This window comes from Chroicocephalus ridibundus, chromosome 6, assembly GCF_963924245.1.
Source record: "Chroicocephalus ridibundus chromosome 6, bChrRid1.1, whole genome shotgun sequence".
Lineage (NCBI taxonomy): Eukaryota > Metazoa > Chordata > Aves > Charadriiformes > Laridae > Chroicocephalus > Chroicocephalus ridibundus.
Genome location: NC_086289.1, coordinates 34,054,205 through 34,067,054, shown reverse-complemented (window position 1 = coordinate 34,067,054; position 12,850 = coordinate 34,054,205). Strand labels below are relative to the sequence as shown.

The 12,850-nt window shown below is 45.2% G+C and overlaps 1 protein-coding gene across 3 annotated transcripts in view; it reads right to left on the bottom strand.

Moving 5' to 3' along the window:
* ARID5B (AT-rich interaction domain 5B) overlaps nt 1-12,850 on the bottom strand; it is a 122,137-nt gene that overhangs the window by 41,843 nt on the left and 67,444 nt on the right. The window lies entirely within an intron of this gene.

Here is a 12,850-nt window from a genome sequence, read left to right as displayed (position 1 = left end):
CGTGGTTCATCTGGGATCAAATACACTTGCATATGAATTACCTTTTCTGTCTTTCCTTTTTTTTTTTTTTTTTTTAATAAATAAAGTAGTTCAAGGCCCAGTGTTTTCCAAACATACTTGTTATCCTGAGTTTTGGCACTGCATTTTGTATCACACTATAAAGCACTCCTAATGTTTTGCTAAAAGCTTTCAAAGCAAGAAGGCATTTGTTCCTAAATTCCAGGTATATTGAGCTTGCATATAAACACTGTTTGAATTGGAGCCTTCCACGGCAGAACTGGCACAAACCCACTCTGAAATGGGGTATTTGCATTCTCCCCGTGGCTCAGGAGCCGCAGCCGGGAAGGTCTGTCTGCAGCACACACCAGGACTGTCCCACACGCCCCCGCTGTACAAGGTTAAATCACTTTAAACCCGATTCCAGATCAGATGCACAATTAACAAGAAAACAGCGATAGGAATTAATAGCAGAAGAGAAGGCCCTCGCCTCTACTATCTACTCCGTAACAGAAAACATTTTCAATAGTTCCAGTCACACTTGAATCAAAGCCATTAACATTTGCTCCCCTAAATCATTATAAATAAATGCATTATTCCAAGATTATTTATATTTCAGCTATAACCATTTTGTTCTCTTGAGCTAGGAAATATGACTAGGACCGAAGGGATGATCTACAAGTCACATACTTGTTTTAATTTTTTTCATTTATGACATATTCATGAGCATACTGCAGATTTCTTGAATTTGTTATTCATAATTATTTTAAAGCAATTTTACACACATGTTGTGGCTTAGTCCCAGTCAGCTTTCCTGATGACATTGGATGTCCAGTATGTACTGTACAGCTACTGAATATCCCCTGTTTTTTTCTGCTTTCTGGTAGAGAAGGACTTCTGGCATGACTACCTGAGGATATCTGAAACAATTCAATTTCTTCACATTTGTGCATATGGCTTTCCAATCCATTTTCTGAAAGCATCTGTGGCAGTGAGACCTGATAACGTGTACATTCTCAGAAGGTGAGAACATAAGCAAAGCAAATTAAAGTATAAAATTGAATAAATAAGTACAGAAAAAAAGTTTGCATTTATTTGCCACCTCTTTAGTGTAAGTGCCTGAAACAGGAGCATGAGAGATGCAGCATACCACCAGTTTAAATACTTGCTGCCCGTGCATTTGACAACACGCTTGCTTCTGCCAATTGGTGGGTTTTTTCCCTTCCTTCCTTTCTTTTGCTTCCTGATATATCTGACAGAGGGGAAAACTCAGCCACTGAAGTGTCCACTGGGACCCCTGATGGGCTACTGGGAACTTTTTTTGCTGGGAACTTTTTTTTTACTTGTGTGTGATCGAAAGGATGAATACTAGGACAGCTTAGGTGCTGTGTACGCTCAAGGTTTGGGATGCAAACCAGAACACCCCCATGCCTGCCATCAGCAGGTGACAACTGCCCAAACCTCCCAGTTCAGACCTCCAGAAGCAAAAGGGCGTTCATCCACTTGAAGCCCATGCAAGCCTGCACCTTGCTGACTCAACGAGCTGCTTCTTGAGATTACAGCTCATCCCAAGTTTGCTAGTCATCACAAAGGGCAAGTTCATTTAGGAAATGGCAATGCACAAGAAATTATCTTCCCTGCAAAATCTGTAGGTGCAACAGCAATCTAGAGCCCGGCAGGGAAAGCCACTTCACCTGCTGAGCCCTGGCAAACACTTCAGGTATGCCCAGGTAAAACACAGCCATCTGCAGAAGGCACACAGTATGAGTTACTATTCCCCATGTTTGGAGAGCTGGAGGAGCACAAGGGCACGCTTCCCACCTTGGGCTGGTTACCTTTCCCACACACGTCATCATTGTGCCTGCTACCCTTACCCACCAGCAGGGGTTCAGAGGGACCGTTTCAGCTCTCCTTGGATACCAGTTTTATCTCAGCATGTTGCTTCCTTGTTTCCCAGAGCAGCAGATCCAGCTGGTGCCATTTAAAGAAACCTATCCCTTGGAGACCACCAACCCGGCTGGCCTGGCAAGGCAACCACCACCACCTGCAACGCTGCCTACCACGAGGGTTTCACGAGGAATCAAGCAAGAACCCAAGATGAACGAAGATCTACTTCAAGCGCAAGCATTTGTAACCGTAAAGAACAAAAGGTGTGATTATTAGTGGTGTGGACTTTGTTTTTCAGCTGACTGCTACTTGATCGTAAAAGTCTTGTGCTCCCAATTAAGTGAGAGTGTGTGAAATGGATATGTCATGAATATCAACAGTTACACAAGCCATGATGACAACCATATCTTAACAACTCTTCCCATTCTGGAATACGTCTTATTGCCATCTCGGTTGTGAATTCTCAGGGAAAAGAAAATTATTTATAGGAATCTGCCCAGAGACAGGCATGTTTTCTTCCCCTCCGTGTTTGAAAGGGTCCCTGGGTGTTGTCTGGAAATAGGTAGTCACCATAAATCACACAGAGATTGCTGCTTGCCGTTCGACATGAGGGATCGGTATTTCTCGGAAGACCAAGAAATGTTAACTTGTGATTGAGCGGGACATAAGGAGACTGGGCAGGAGAAAAGAGAAAAGGAAACAGCTTGTGCCTGTGCCAGTGGAGTGAGAGGGGGAGCCAGGGAGCCGGAGAGGTGGGAGGTGTCCCCCCAGCCTGTTCCTCCTGCGCCACAGGGCGGGAGAGGTCTTGTTTGGCATCACACACTTCCCACCCCTGCCTGGGCCACTGCTGGCTGCCCCATGCTGTGCCAGTCTCCGGCATTCTATGGCAGTAGGGTGCAGGAGGAGGCAGCCACAGTCCTCCTGACAAGCTGGTCCATCCCCTGCACATGGCTCCCTGGGGCGAGAGGGCAGGAGTAATGCCCTCAGCTTTTTCAGCTTGGGTAAGGGAAACAACTTCTGCTGGCCACAGCCATGCTGAGCTCCTTCCCAGCGTCCCTCAGGCCATCTCAAAACTCCTTCCCTACCTGCAGGTGAGCAAAAGGAGGAGGACGCAGCCATGGTCTTCGTGAGTAGCGAGTGAAAGGGAAGGTGAGGTGCAGAAGCTGCCACTGCCACCTCCTCTGTGCAAATCCTCACTCACATGCACACCTGCCTTCAAAAAAACCAATTAGACCCCGATAGAACGTAACTGCCCCCTGTAATCTGAAATTAAGACTTAATCACTCTTTTCTTCTTCGTAGATGGAAACTTGAACCTTGCCTCCTCCTCCCCAAACCATAGCTAAGCTCTGCAGTGCCGAAACACCAGCAATGCCCTACATGTCTTTATTACAAACCGCCACACCTGAGAGGTTAAATACAAACCCTGCGTGATGCATCGCACAGAGTTAGATTATCTGTAGATGCAGATTGGCAAATCTTTGCTGACTAAAATGTACCCCAAGAAGAAGCTGACTTGGTGATCCCAAAGACTGTTCTTGTGAGCTGCCTACAGACCACCATAATCAAACAAGGACAATACAGAGGCACCTGCAGCAGAGAATTAAAGACGAGGTATCGAAGATAACCTCAGCAGGCTCTAATGCACAAAGCAAGACAGCCACATGGAAAAGAGAGGAGCTCAGGGTTAATGCTACTCAGACCAGCTAGATGGCTCCTCAAAGGTAGAGGTCCCCTCTGTTCATGAAGCCACGAAAAAGCATCATTGCTTAAAAAGTTCATCTTCCCCTCCAGCAGCCTCATCAACCCATGCAAGCATCAGGATATTGCAGGTGATTGGGAGAGAGACAGACAGTGAGGAAGGAGACGGCTATACTGCTCACCCACTCAGAAAATTCATAAGGTTGTAGCCACTGCTCTCCTGCCACTACCATCCTCAGATGCTCAACTTTCAGGGACACTGTCTGCTCAGCAGGACACGGGAAATAGAAGCATCTCCAAGCCTTGCTGCCTAGTACAACTCCCAGCTCTGGGTTCAACCCAAGGATGGCAGGATCTACCCTGAGGAAAAAGAAGTACCCAAGAACTGGAGCTGCTGAGGTCAGCCATGATTAAACACTACATGCAGTGGAAAAGTGTAGGTTGCCACAAGAAGACAGCACCTCCACTAGCCACCTTCTTTACCTGCATCCCCAGGAAGGGGAAGTGATTGCTGGACTTCCATCTCCCTGTTATGAAGTCAGCCTCACTCGGACCACGTCCATGCTGAGGATGCAATGCACTGTGTATGCATGGTCACCCCTAGATGCACAACTAAGTCATGAGACAACGGCTGTGGTTTTGGGGTACCTGACTTTAGTGGGTTAGTTACACTAGAATCATCTCTTTTTACAGGAGTCTGATTATCACTGAAAGTCCAATGACTTCAACCCTCCCTCCATAGCACCATTCTCATATTTTGGCTGATGTAAAAGATGTGTTGTTATAGGGAGGGTGTTAAAAAAAATAGTGGCCTTCACACAGCTGAGGTCAAGCTCTGTTGGCACTTTGTCAAAATCAGTGGTGAAGCCAAGAGTTTTTAATGAGTCTGGAATGCATTACCTCATTTGTCATACCTGGATCACTTACTCATGCTGAGTCCAAAATAACCTTGGACCTTGCTGGCTGCTCAACAAACCATGTAAGTAAACAGTACTGTACTCATGCCTAAAACATGTACCTTTTTCTTGCTCACTCCACATTACTTACTCTAGAGAACATCTAAGCAATTGTAATGCCTATCATCAAAGTTCTTGCCACTTCCAGGCCTCCTCGATCTGCATAACTATTTCCCGATACGACTTTTGATTCTGGCTTGCTGGTATCCAGTTTCTCAGAAACACTTTGAAAGTGGGAGAAAAAAAGGAAAAATTAAAAGGAAAGGGAAGGGTGGCCGTGGCCATTGCTGTATTTTGCTGAGGGATGTACAGGGATAGCTGCTCGGCATTGCTGACGCACTTACAACTTACACCGCCAACCAGATTCTGGCTGCCTGTTGTTTTTGTGACCGTGTTTCTGTCCTGTGGAAAGATGAAGGAAGGAACAGCAGCGTTTTCGGCCAACTGCAAGAGTAGAGCAACACAAAAAACACACTGAGCTTGTGAAAACGTCCACGGCCACCAGCAAAAAAGGGCCAGTCGAAGATCTGGGTTTACATTTAGGGTGAGCTAAAGAGTCAGGTGAGCTCAAAACATGAGAGATGGGAGTGCACCAGAGGGAGGTAATCACAAAGCTGTGATTAAGATTGAGCACTGGAAGGTGCAAGAAGTTAATAAACAGGTATGTTCCTGTGGTGCTGGGTTCAGAAGAGAAGCGTCCTCGCATGAAGGAAGCTGCAGCACACCTGCTAAATGTATCAACAGTCTCTCCCTGTAGGACACCTTGCACAACATCTCCTCACAGAATCCTTTTGCTCCATGCCAGTCCCCCGTACGTCTTCCAGTCTTCACACACACGCACAAAAGCTGCGATACCAGAATGCTTGGCCCTAAGCTGCGAAACCATCAGTAGATACAGAACAGACCAGGAGACTTTCCCTCTCAGGCAGGTGGAAACGGCAGGATGTGTCAGATCACAGAGCTATTCACGATTCAGGTGCCAAACAGAAGCTGGAGGTGGCATGCGGAGGTGCCTGGCCATCAAAGTCAAGGTGAGAAGAATGGTCCCAGATCTCCAGAAAATCCATGAACCGACCATGCCTGCTGGCAGGTGGCAAATAGCTGGTTGCTGAGGACACCCCTAAAGCAGCCTGGCAAAAGTTAGCTCTTGGCTGAAAAATATGCTTACATGTTGCACCTTTTAAAATGTAATGAATAGAAAGTTAACAGTTTTAATGGTTTTAACACTTACCCCTCTAGGGGGCTTCTGGCATTCTGTAATATCTGAAAGTTAAGAAAAGCATATTGCTATATTTAAGCATGGTCTCAACAACTGTTCAAAGGTTAGTTAATCTCACATACTGTTCTGGAGCCCCAGCTGCTTCCCTGATTTCCTCATCGCCTCCATTTCTTTGTTTTCTCTCCTTCACCTCCTTCCCTTTTTTGCATCCTGAATTCACGATCTTACATTTCATTTATTTTCCTTTCACCCCTGAAAGTTCTTTAAAAGCTTGTGCCTCCTGGAAATAAGGTCTGAGTAGGAGGGTCTGGGGCATTGATCGCCCTGGCACACTGAGCAGAGCTGGTGAAGAGAAGCAAGTTGCAACCAATCTAGCATTGCATCAAATGGTCAGGAATTGAAGTGGCTGGAAAATACAGCAAAAGATCGGACTACACTAAAAAACCCAGACCTTTGTTTGGAAACAACAGTATCAACTGAATTTGGGGAAACTCTCTACAGCATCCTAAGTACGCCTACGGAAAACAGTGATGAGCACCTAGCAACAACCAAAGCTCTCATTGAGCTCTGGAGGTCACGCAGCCTCTCCACAAACACGCACCTCTTGCCTACTCAAGCTGCACCTAAACTGATTTGAATATTAAAACTATTTTCACTAGACTTTTTTCTAAATGCAAAGCCTTGTTTATTCCTTTCTTTATAACCGAATGTGCCAGACCCGACCTGGAAACTCCAGGAGTACAGCAGCGAACAACCTTGCAGGGAACACTAAGGATCCACGCTGCTTTCTAACCCACAGGGAGAAAGAGAGGACTTGTGTAGCCATTTCTCAAAGTTTTGTTTTGGAAATGAGATATCCCATGCTCCATGTGGGGAAAATCAATTTGCTACCTCTCTAAAGAAAACATTCCTCATTTGGAAATAAGTGAAACAGACACTTCCTTGTGTGGATTAATGTGGAGACATATGACTTGCTGCAGACTGTTGTTTTGACCCCCCTCCTGACCAGACAATCTCTGAAAAAAGCAAAAAGGTGGTATTTTTCACGGATTACAGTTCAGACTAGCATTGCTTTTAATAGAAAAGTTAGAGGCACTGCAAATACCAGGTTGGTCAATTATGCCAAAAATTGAATGTTTTTCATTTCCATGGAAGAGAGGAACAAGATTCAGGACAAGGCTTGGAGTCTTGTTTTCTTCTTTTTAGTGTGGTTGGAAGTTAAGACTTTTGCTTGATATGGGCTTCTTTATGTCCTGCTGACTAATCTGTGTTCTAAAAACAATGAAGAATTTTTAATTTTTTTTTTAGCAAAATCTATACATGTGTTAGAAATTAAAGTGCGGTAAATTGAAAAGGGAAGCTGAAGACTTCAGAGAAAAATCTATGCCTGACAAATATGTGACATTCAAGTAGACCTTAAAGCAAATTAAAATAATAATAACAAAAAAAATGCAGTGTAGGCCTATTACTGGCTACAGATGACAGGATTGTTATTAATGATTCAAAAAGAGGCAGAGGTGTTTGGTAAATATTTGTTCCGTATTTGCAAAGAAGCCAGATGATATGCTTGCAAAAGAACATAATTAAAGCCAGTCAATTGACTTGGTTTTACAGAAACCAGATCTTAAAACAACAGAAAAGAAAAACAAACAAAGCACCTTATTTTATACTTTGAAACTGTAAGCTTGGTTAGAGAAACTAGCTACACGCGTGGAACTTACCTGAATTTCAGTAAGACAGCTCATTTAATACTAGATAACACTTTGATTAAAAAACAGCACTACATAATTTTATTCAGGCATATATTAAATGGATTAAGAACTGGCTAAATGGTAAGAGCTAAAAGCAGGCATCAGCGGGGAATTTCTAGCAAATGAAAATATTTCTGGTGGGATTCCACAGGGGTTGCTCTTAGCCTTGCTAGTATTCAACATTTTTTTCAGTGAAGTATAAGGTCCCTGACAGTAACATTCACACTGACACAAGGACTTGTACGACGCTAACACCGAGTCACACAAATGAGTGATCAGAAGGAAAGATGGACCACGCAAACACAATGCTCTTCAGAACAGCTCCAGCATGAGACCCGTGAGCAAGGACTACAGGTCCCACTGACCAAGCCAAGGGTGGCACTTCACAGGTCACCCCCCGCTGGGAATTCCACACCCCCCAGTAGGAAGACGCTGTGGCCAAAGAGAGCTCTGCCTTCAAGGAGGAGGTCTGAATAACTCAAGCTTTGCTGGGTTTGAGCAGAAACGACTGCGAAGTGACTTCACCAGGTAATGAGTGCCTCAAAGGTGAGAAAAAGCTGGTGCTCAGAAGCGAGGAGCCATAACCAGGCACGCCTAGGCACTGCAGCACACATGTGTGATCTCTTGCCATTATATGGGGACATGCCTATGATCAGCTTTCAGAAGACCTTTCAGGAAAAGCCTGAGCCAGCCACAAGCTGGTGTGCACAGCACAGGGAGAAACGCGTGCAATTTGAGGGTCTTTGTCAAGACACGGGCGCCGAGCGTCCTGGCCCAGCCCCGTCAAGGGCCGGGCGCAGGCTGCTGCCGGGGGATCCTGGCCGCTGCGGGCGGCTGCAGCAGCCTGGCTGCCTGCACCGAGGCGGCGTCCAGCTGTCTGGCTGTGGTCCTTGCTCAAACAGCTGTTTCCCTTCTCCTTCAGAAAAAAGGTGGTGAACTGGATGAAAGCATTTGCCGGTAATTTTGGCCGATGAGCCACTGCTTGGGGTTCATACCAGACTAGATGACTCAGTGGTTCTTCTGGTGAGAAACTGCACGAGTGCAGGATCAAATACAGTGAAGTACTGTGCTGTTGCAGGACAAGGAACATGAAGAGCTGTAGCCTTGATTCAGCAAAGTACATGCCTAACTCGTAAAGACCTGGAGCATGCAAAGACCTCTGATGACCTCACTGGGGCTATTCACATCTTTGAGGCTGAGCCTGTGTGAAGCGTGGAACACGACCAAGCCAGCATGATTCTCTCTGTCACTAACGGGAAAGAAGCGTTCAAGCCCGGCACAAAGAAACCATCGTTATCTCATCATGAAACAGCACGTGCTCGGGCAGCTTCACAGGATCAGACGTGGGTTCATCAAGTTTGCCTTTCCCTCAGAAACCTGCAGTCAGTCTCCAGCCTCCAAGCCCTCCGCCCCCAAAAGGTCACCTCCTGGGAAGCTGCACCCGGCGGACAGGGGCTTCACTTTCTGTAGGAGGGTCACAGCAATGGCCAAGAAATGCACGTCTGACTTTTCAGAATAGTCTGGGTTAAAAAAAAAAAGAAAAAAAGACTAAAGAAAAAAAAAAAGCAAAGAGTGAGCAGGCACAAACGCATTATGCAAGACAAAAGTGGCGCAACCATGGCTGTGAGAGGTGAAAATGCAGAGGGAACCCCAGCAAGTCAGCCCGCCTCATCAAAACTCAGCACAGCACCCAAGGCAGGCTCCCCGTTAGAGGGCTCCAGAAAACAAAAAAGGCAAATAAAAAGCACACAGCAAATCTGAGGGCAGCTTTCCCAGCAATATTTCCTTTTCTCTCCAGTAAAAGCCAGCGTTTGTGAAATTGCTGTCTAGCGGAGTCAGCAGTACCCAATGGAGACGTGACCTACATACCTCGGAAACACAATGGATACGTAGCCGGTTGTATCCACGTAGACAGGCAGATGAGATGGGCTAATTGACTGGTAAAGGATGGACACGGTGCACGAACCTTAACAAGCAGAAATTCATGCAAGAAGCATAAAACGGATGGTTTCCTGAGACCTTGCTTTTGGGAATGACAACAGCAGGTAGGAAGCTATGATCACTCAGTTGTGCACGTGAAAATAACAAATACCTTATTTAAATCTTGTGCATTTCTGATTTGTAACTGATTACCTAAGAAAGAAATTTTTTTTTTTTTTTGGTGTGAGAATATTACAATTTTCTTTTTTTTTTTTTTCTCCGCACTTGATCATTGCACTGCAAAGCAATCAAAGTTTGTTAGGCATGATCAACCTGCATGAAGACATGAGTAAAGTGACGTGCAGAACCTAGGGAGTAAGCTCCCGCCGCGATGCCTACGCCCAGCAGCCACCACCACAAGGACTACACAAGGCGTTAGGTTGGGACAGGAGCAGCAGCCTTAGCCCGAGCCCTGTTCTTGTTCACATCTCCTGGTCCAACTTCACCAGCAGCAGTTGGCTCGCCAGGCGCCCCGTCGCAGCCCACGCAGCCGCAAAGAGGTTCAGGAGTCCATGAAGAGCTCCAGGAATCGCTCTGCTTCCCCACAGAGCTCGGGACAAAGCCCTCGCACTCCTGGGGACCTGCGTACCCCTGAGGCAGGTGGTGCAGAGGTGACGGGCTCTGCACTGCTGAGCAGAGGTGGGATCCACACTTTTTCACCAGTACAACGCAGTGGGGGTAACTCCAGTAACTCTGTCAGGCTGTACAAGTAGAAAGGGAATCTATATAACCACCAAAAGACCCCCAAAATGATGTTTTTAGAGTCCTGATGGTAAGACAATGTGCCCAGGTTTACAGGAGTGCAAACCCTCTGAACTCGGTGTAATCGTCCCCGCCATCAGCACAAACAGAACTGAGCCCATCTCTGCGATACAGCCCCAGTTAATCTCTAGCACTTGGAAAAATCCAAATAAAACTGAGGAGGGCAGGGTTTAAACTAAATATGAAGTCGGTTGTGCAATACTCTTTCGTACTCAATACCAGTTCTTAGGAAATTATTTGAGTGAATTAAGTGGAGGGACTATTAAACAATTTACACACTTCCTTGTGTTTCAGATGTCTAATTATAGCCGTGTTTGTCTTTCCCCGCAGAACTGTTGTATACCACATGGTATGCATATTTCAGCATCCAGCATTATTAACTCATGACCGACTGTCAGTTGATCATTATCTAACACATGGGGTCCGCAAAAAAAGCCTTATTTGGGCAAAAGCAGGATTCTGACCTGCTCCCGCTGTATTTTCCCCCAGAAGAACTTCGGTCGGATTGTTATTTGCTGTCAGTGGAAACTCGAAGGTTACATACGTGAAATCTGCAGACGGGAAAATAAATCCTTACCGAGTTTAAACACTTAGTTGATATTAAAACCATCTCTAGCTTGGTTAGTTTAAAGAAAACTCTCAGTTGCCCTCTAGTGTCACCCGGCCGCCATGCCAGGCAGCCTGCCCGCCGCTGCCAAGGTCACCAAAATTTAACCCGATTTCATGCGATGAGGTTTACTATAGGTGTAATGTTTCGTATAAAAGGGCGCTTTTCCCTCCTGGAAATTTCAGGGCTTGGGCCCCCAGCAGCCCCGAGCCCGCACGATGTTCAGCGCTGTAATTGCGGCGCACGACACCCGGGTTTTATGAGCGAGAATCTCTGAAATCACTCTTGCGCGCTGCACTGCATAAAGTTCATTCATAACTAAAAATAGACTAATGTACAAACTGATTTAGCATTATACTGAAGCTAAGGAACATAGGGAGTCTGCACAATTCCCTAATATGGAAGAGAAGCTGAGTTTTCAAAAGCAGCAGTTTATTTGTTTCTGAAAATGGACAACATATGTAAAAGATTTAATATATAGAACCAGGTGTATATATAGCATCGATCTTCATATGTGCCCATTTTCGTTCTATATAAAGACTTTATACAGCCTGAAACTATAAATTTAATAATAGATTACTAAATTAAGTCTGCACAATCACTTCATAAAAAAAAATCATTTCAATTTAAAATACAGCTGTAGGGGTTTGGACAATTTCCTGCATAATAGAGGCCCATCCCTGAAATGTAAATAACACTGGTATTAAAACAAGTCAATCAGGCACATCAGGAAAAAAAAAAAAAAGGTACATGAAAACATAAATGCATTTTCCAGCCTATCCTAAGTAAGGATGCCAAACTTTTATTTTATTCGAATACTGCTTTGATAAATCACTACTGCTTCAGCTGGCTTTTTTTTTCCTTCCCTTTTTTTTTTTTTTTTTTTCCAAACGTCCTGTTTTTCCTAAGAGAAATCCAGGGCTGGTTAGATCTTAATGTTTTGAATACACCAAGCCATCAGGGTTTTGCAATAAGAATTATTCACTTCTTTCCTGTATACCGTCAGCATTCTTAAAATACTGTTACTATAAAATTAAACAGCGTGCTCTTCAGAAACGCATGACGTTGCCTGCTCTGTGTTTTTCAACTGCTATTGTGCAACTTTAAAATTCTCTTCTTTCTCAATGCCTTTTCCCCAAACAAGTACCTTTGATAGTTATAAGATTACAAAAACAATTTAGACTTTTTTTTTTTTCCCGAAACTTACGGGTCACCTGTAGTATTATTGACAAATCACACAGTAAAAATGGGAAACATTACTTTATATGGTATATATCCTAAGTTAATTACAAGGCTTTCTCCTGTTAATTTGACAAGACTGAAATATCACAAGAAGTACATATGGCAATTCAGCAAATATAATCAGGGAAAAGGCGAAATGAACATTTGAAAAGACAAATTATTTGATTTGCATATTTGTAAGGCACTTCCTTTCTCCACCGCCTGAACAGCACCTTCCAGTTGCTCTCGCTCTCACAGCGTAGCTCACAAGCGCAGTAATTGCACTTTCTACCCCAAAAGTGTTGCTCCTGTTGGCGACAGGAGGCTTTTGCCAGCAGCACCCAGCGATGCTGTGGGGCACTGCGAAGAGGAGGGCAGGGAGGCAGCAGGGAGGTGCCAGGACCCCCTGTCCAGGGACCCTGACCAAGTGGCTCCAGCCACTCGGGCTGCCCCAGCATCCCCACTTTCCAGGGGACAGCTGTCAATCAGCTTCAACCTAAGCCAGGACCCCGAAATACTGAAATTGCTACTAAAATAATAAAGGGCTAAAATAAAAGAGCTATTTGCTCTACGCTCCTAGCGACTGAACACCCTGGCTCTCAAGTCGCAGGAAGCTTGTAGGGTTTCCAAGCTTGTCTCCCAAGCCAGGACACAACAAGCCCAGCAGTGGTGAGCAACTTTAATACTGACCTGTAAAAGGCCACTGCAATAGGGACGCAACTGGCCGGCATCATCCGGCTGTGTCAGGGCCCACCTGTATCCCCGGGGAA